This window comes from Gastrolobium bilobum, unplaced genomic scaffold, assembly GCF_033153095.1.
Source record: "Gastrolobium bilobum isolate Gb01-03AN ecotype WA unplaced genomic scaffold, APGP_CSIRO_Gbil_v1 utg11508, whole genome shotgun sequence".
In the NCBI taxonomy this organism is placed as follows: Eukaryota; Viridiplantae; Streptophyta; class Magnoliopsida; order Fabales; family Fabaceae; genus Gastrolobium; species Gastrolobium bilobum.
In genome coordinates, this window is record NW_026898005.1 from 107,944 (window position 1) to 112,974 (window position 5,031).

Below are 5,031 nucleotides of genomic sequence, written 5' to 3' on the forward strand. Positions count from 1 at the left end.
TCGTGGGAATGGTCTGATTTTTACAGGTCGGTCAAATGACCGGTTCACCGAGTTCCAGGTCGATCCAGCTGGCCCGGTCTGATTTTTACAACATTGATTTAGACTATAGCCCAGCTTATTCTCTAGAAAAAAAAGACTATACCCTAGTTTGATCTAGCCCATTTACACCCTTATTTATAACATCTAATTTTTTAATATTCCTTAACTATTGAATATCTAGGCTGCATTTGCTAAAATTATATATATATATATATATATATATATATATATATATATATATATATATATATAGGGATAGAATCCTTTGATATTGATTTTAAACTTTTTAATTTGACAACAAATCTTAATCGTTGATTTTCGTCAATCAACAATTATAATTTATTATGAATTACTAATTATTAAATAAATATGACCCAATAAATTATAACTATTGCTTGCCGCCAATCAACGGTTAAGATTTGGTGTCAAAGAATTCTACCCCATATATATATGGACAAGATTATTTACCGATTTCAACTTTTTTTTGTTTGACATCAAATCCTAACCGTTGATTATTGTAATCTGACAATTATAATTTATTGAAAATTATTAACTAATTAATAAGTGACCCAATAATTTATAACCATTAGATTCACGAAAATCAAATGTTAAGATTTAGTGCCAAAGATCTTGCCCCATATATATATATATAATCTAATTGTATTTATTCCATCCATTTTGTTTTAATGTAAAATGAGTTTAATTATTTCTATATTTTAATAAGAGAGTTTGCACTACAAGAATATTAAATTTATGGGTTTTATTAATGTTATGTGACATAATATAAGCGTAGTTTCCAACTCACATAATGACGAAGAGAGAAAGTGAAATGATGAAAGAGAAAGAAAAACATGTGGACCCCACTTCTTTAATATGTGCGTAGGAAAGTGAAGTTATGTTATGTAAAATAATAAACATAAAACCCTAAATTTATAGCTTGACGGGGGGTTTCTACCCTCTACCTGTAGTTTCTGGTTTTCTTTTGTTTCGTTGTATTTGCAAAAAAGTAAAATAAAATAAAAAAAGCTAGCTTTGTCGAACTTGTTTAAATTTATAAACAAATTTTTTATCTTATATTATTTAGCGAAACGTAGGAAAAAAGGAAGCTGCATTGTTCTCTTCAATGTACAAATCATCATAATGAGGGGAAAAATTTCAATTGATTCAAATGTGTATTTTTGTCGATCTTCACTAATTGATATACAGAAAAAGACATAAGATAGCATTGAAATAAGAGTATTATAATAATGATGGGGGCATGATGGCATTGTCCACCACGCATGCTTTTACAAGAGCATGTCTGGTTTGGAGTTTATATAGGATTCGAAATCCGTTTCTTGGAACGTAGTGTTCATGTTGTCCACTATCTTATGTCGCTTCCTAATTGTTTCAGTCAGAAAAGGAACAACTCAAATTTATAATAATGCAAGTTCGGTTTTGTTTCTTTTTATCTTTTACATGTTTCATATCCTTTTCTTTAAGGTTAACCTATCTTAGCTTGTTGACTTTTTGCTTCCCTTTCTTAGAAGATCTTGGTCACGAATATTTTTTTGGAGTGTCACGGAAATTTTTTTTTATCCCAGGTCCATGTGTTCGTTCCATTCAAGGGGAGACAATTGGATAAAAATTTATTTTTCATTTCTCATCTCTCCTTTTTCTTTAATAGTTGTCTGATTTTAATTTGTCCGAATCGCTGATCGAGTTTATGGTGATCCACGTTGGGTCAAGTTGGACCCTCAAATCGATTGCAGAAGTGAAATAGTAAAATACAAGATAAGAGAGATAGAGAAGAATATATGCAATCACTACTAAAAAAATTGGTATTAGGGACGGACAAATTTCGTCCCTAAAAGCCATAAATCCGTCCCTAAATAATTTAGGGACGGAATTTGAGACGGAACAATTTTTGTCCCTGAATCGCTCCTCGCTAATGTTTTGGGATGGAACTTTCGTTCCGTCCCTAATAAAATCCGTCTCTGACATGTGTTTTTCGTCCCTAATGTTGTCAACAATTAAGAGTTGTAAAAGGTAGGAATCTGTCCTTAGTAGGGACGAACTTAGGGAGGGACGAATTTTTATCCGTCCCTATTAGGGACAGATTTTGTCCGTTCCTATTAGGGACGAAATTTTTGTCTGTCCTTATTAGGGACGGATTTTATCCACCCCTAATCTTATCCCTACTTTCAAAATATTAGAGACAGAATTTTTCCGTCCCTAATTCAATCCCTAATTTCAAAATATATTTAATAAAAAATTTCGAATTTTTGTTAACAAAATTTATACCTGATAATCTTCATAATATAAATCATCAAAGTCATATAACCAATCAAAGTTGATTTGAAACTTATAACAATTATAACCATACAAGCCATCATAGTTATAATCAAATAGCTAAAAAGTCTTAATGATAAAAAGTATCGTAAAAGCAAAAATAACAAATGTATCAAACTACAATATCACTAATAAGTATTGTTCACAAAATGTATTAAAAGATCATAAAATAACTATCAATTATCTTCGTGTAACTCAGCATCATAGACATCATCTTCCGCATCATCACCAACTTGAACCTCATTGTGTGCCTCACGAGCATGAGGTGTAGCAGTGGGCATAGAGATATGAGCCATCAAAATCTTCAGTTGCTCTTTCATAACAGCCATCTATGTCTGCAATTCTTGATTTTGGGTGGAAATGGTTGTCACTAGCTTTCTCATACGATTATACTCATTTGCAGAGACTCTTTGAGATGAACTAGCAGACTTTTGTGAAGCCTTGTATTTACTTGCCTCTACACCCAAACCAAAAATGCGGCTCTTTTTGCTCATACCTCCAACAGTCTGCAGGAATAATTCATTATCAGATTGGTCGGTGGATGCATCATTTTCAATCACCATGTCACGTTCATTCCTCCGCTCAAAGAATTTATCCTGAAAATAAACAAATTACACTAGTCATCAATACATGTGTCAATTCTATAAACACATAGATATTTCAAAAAGGGTGTTCCAATAAAAGGTAGCAACATACCTATAGCTTTCTGCCAACATAGCTATGCAGATTACCAAGTAATATCATGCATTAAACCAAAAATTACAAATGAACGTATTTAGGTTGCTTTCAAGGTAGCAACTAAACGAACATAATCAAGTTATCAACATCACTTAATGAACCTTACAAAGATTACAAGTCAGAAAATAAATTTGCTTTATAAGGCAAAATTTAATCATATCATAATTTTAAGTAGACACACATTTAATATTATTATCAAGTATACTAAAGGTGACTAAAGTCAACAATGTCCATAACTTTATAGGTAATGGAAAGAAAATCACAGCAACTTCCTTTGATCTCTGGGAAGTCCATGTACCGTCCTTTTTAAATATTTGCATCTTCTCATATAGCAATCAATCTACTGAATTTGGATCTATTGCAGGGTCTTGCATCTACAATACAAAAATTCAGTCAATCAAACATAACAGAAACATTGAATAATTATTTATAATTATTGAAACTTATAATTTAAATTAGTTACCAATCTTTTTGTGCTCGGTAAATGGAATGGAGCCTCCAACATGTGAAGCTCCTTCAAAACAAGCTCTATTTTGCTTGTTTTTTTTAGACTTTATTTGCCATTCATCTGAAGACCATATTTCTTTCATGTTAGCCAAAGCGTCATCCTCAATCCATGTGTGTTTCTCTTGCCCATTTCGAATCCTATTCAAGTGATGTGACAACAAAGTTGATGCTTTGGAATCAAAAGTTTTCTTCATCATATTCTTATCATGTGGAAGACATTTGTAATTTTGCTGAATTTATAAATCATACAACAATAATGCAATGTTTTGGATTAATAAAAAATTCAACCACCATTTAAAAAATATAGAAAGGAAAAAATAAACAATGTGTACATACCCGAAATTCTTTATACCACAGCTCATGCATACCCTCAGAATAATTCCCATATGATTCACAAGATTGGTCAAAGTTACGCATTATGATTGACATTATCTCACGGTTCACATACGAAGGCTCAAACATGTGAAAAAGTTTGAAGCAAGGTTCAAAACGAACCTCCCAACAAAAAATAAATAAACTACTACTAATAAAAAACTAATAATCCAACATGAATGTCTTTAACCGTGACATGGTCACAGATTGACACGTTTGAAGCAAGACTAACCTACCCTGACAATTGGAATCCCAATTCCATCCTACAAGGTCATTCAATAAACAGTACAAGATCAGGAAAAAGGCTTGGGGAGCGAACGAGAAAGATTGGCTTGGTCCTCGTTCAGTCTATTAAGTCCTCTTAAAAAAAGAGGTTTTCAAAAAAAATCAAGAGGAAAGCTTTCAAATCAATAAACACACAATAGTTCTCCAGCGTTCATAACCCCAACAACACACACCAATTCAAAAACAAAATAGTGAATAATAATTACCTGTAGAAGGAGAACGGTGAAAGGATATAAAGAGGAAAGCTTTCAGATCAATAATGAACAACCAAAGGGACAAGAGGAACAGGTACCTAATCTATGAAAAACGAAGGAGTTTGTGACAAAAAAATTAATAACAGGAAATAGGGTTAGAGAATATGAAATTAGCAAGCAGCTTCTGAAGAAAGAAGAAGAAGATTACATGTAACTTCCACAGTCTGGTTGGTCATCATGTTCTCCGGCGAATATGAAATTACGGAGCAGCTTGTGATGAGAGGTTTTTCGGGTGAAGTGAAATGGTGAAACGTGAATGGTTAAATGTGAAAGTGAAAACGCCGTAATGATTTTTTGGGGGAAAGGAAAATTAATGGATGGATGATGAAAAAATAACATTACCATTGAGTATATATATATATAGGGAAAAATGTTTCTGCCTGCAGATAACTTATCTGCATTTTTTCCAAAACGACGTCGTTTTGGTATTAAAATTTTAAAAAATTATAAATATAAAGACTATTATAACCCTGAAATAAATTAAAATTACAAAAACACCATGATT

General features: G+C 32.1%; 1 long non-coding RNA gene across 1 annotated transcript; it reads right to left on the minus strand.

Annotated features, from left to right (window-relative positions):
- Nucleotides 1-2,461: 2,461 nt before the first annotated feature.
- LOC133312137 (uncharacterized) lies at nucleotides 2,462-4,559 on the minus strand. The gene is made up of 3 exons (XR_009751640.1): nucleotides 4,479-4,559; nucleotides 3,572-3,753; nucleotides 2,462-3,482 (listed from the first exon to the last, which is right to left on the minus strand). It is a non-coding gene; the product is annotated as an uncharacterized LOC133312137 (long non-coding RNA).
- Nucleotides 4,560-5,031: the final 472 nt, after the last annotated feature.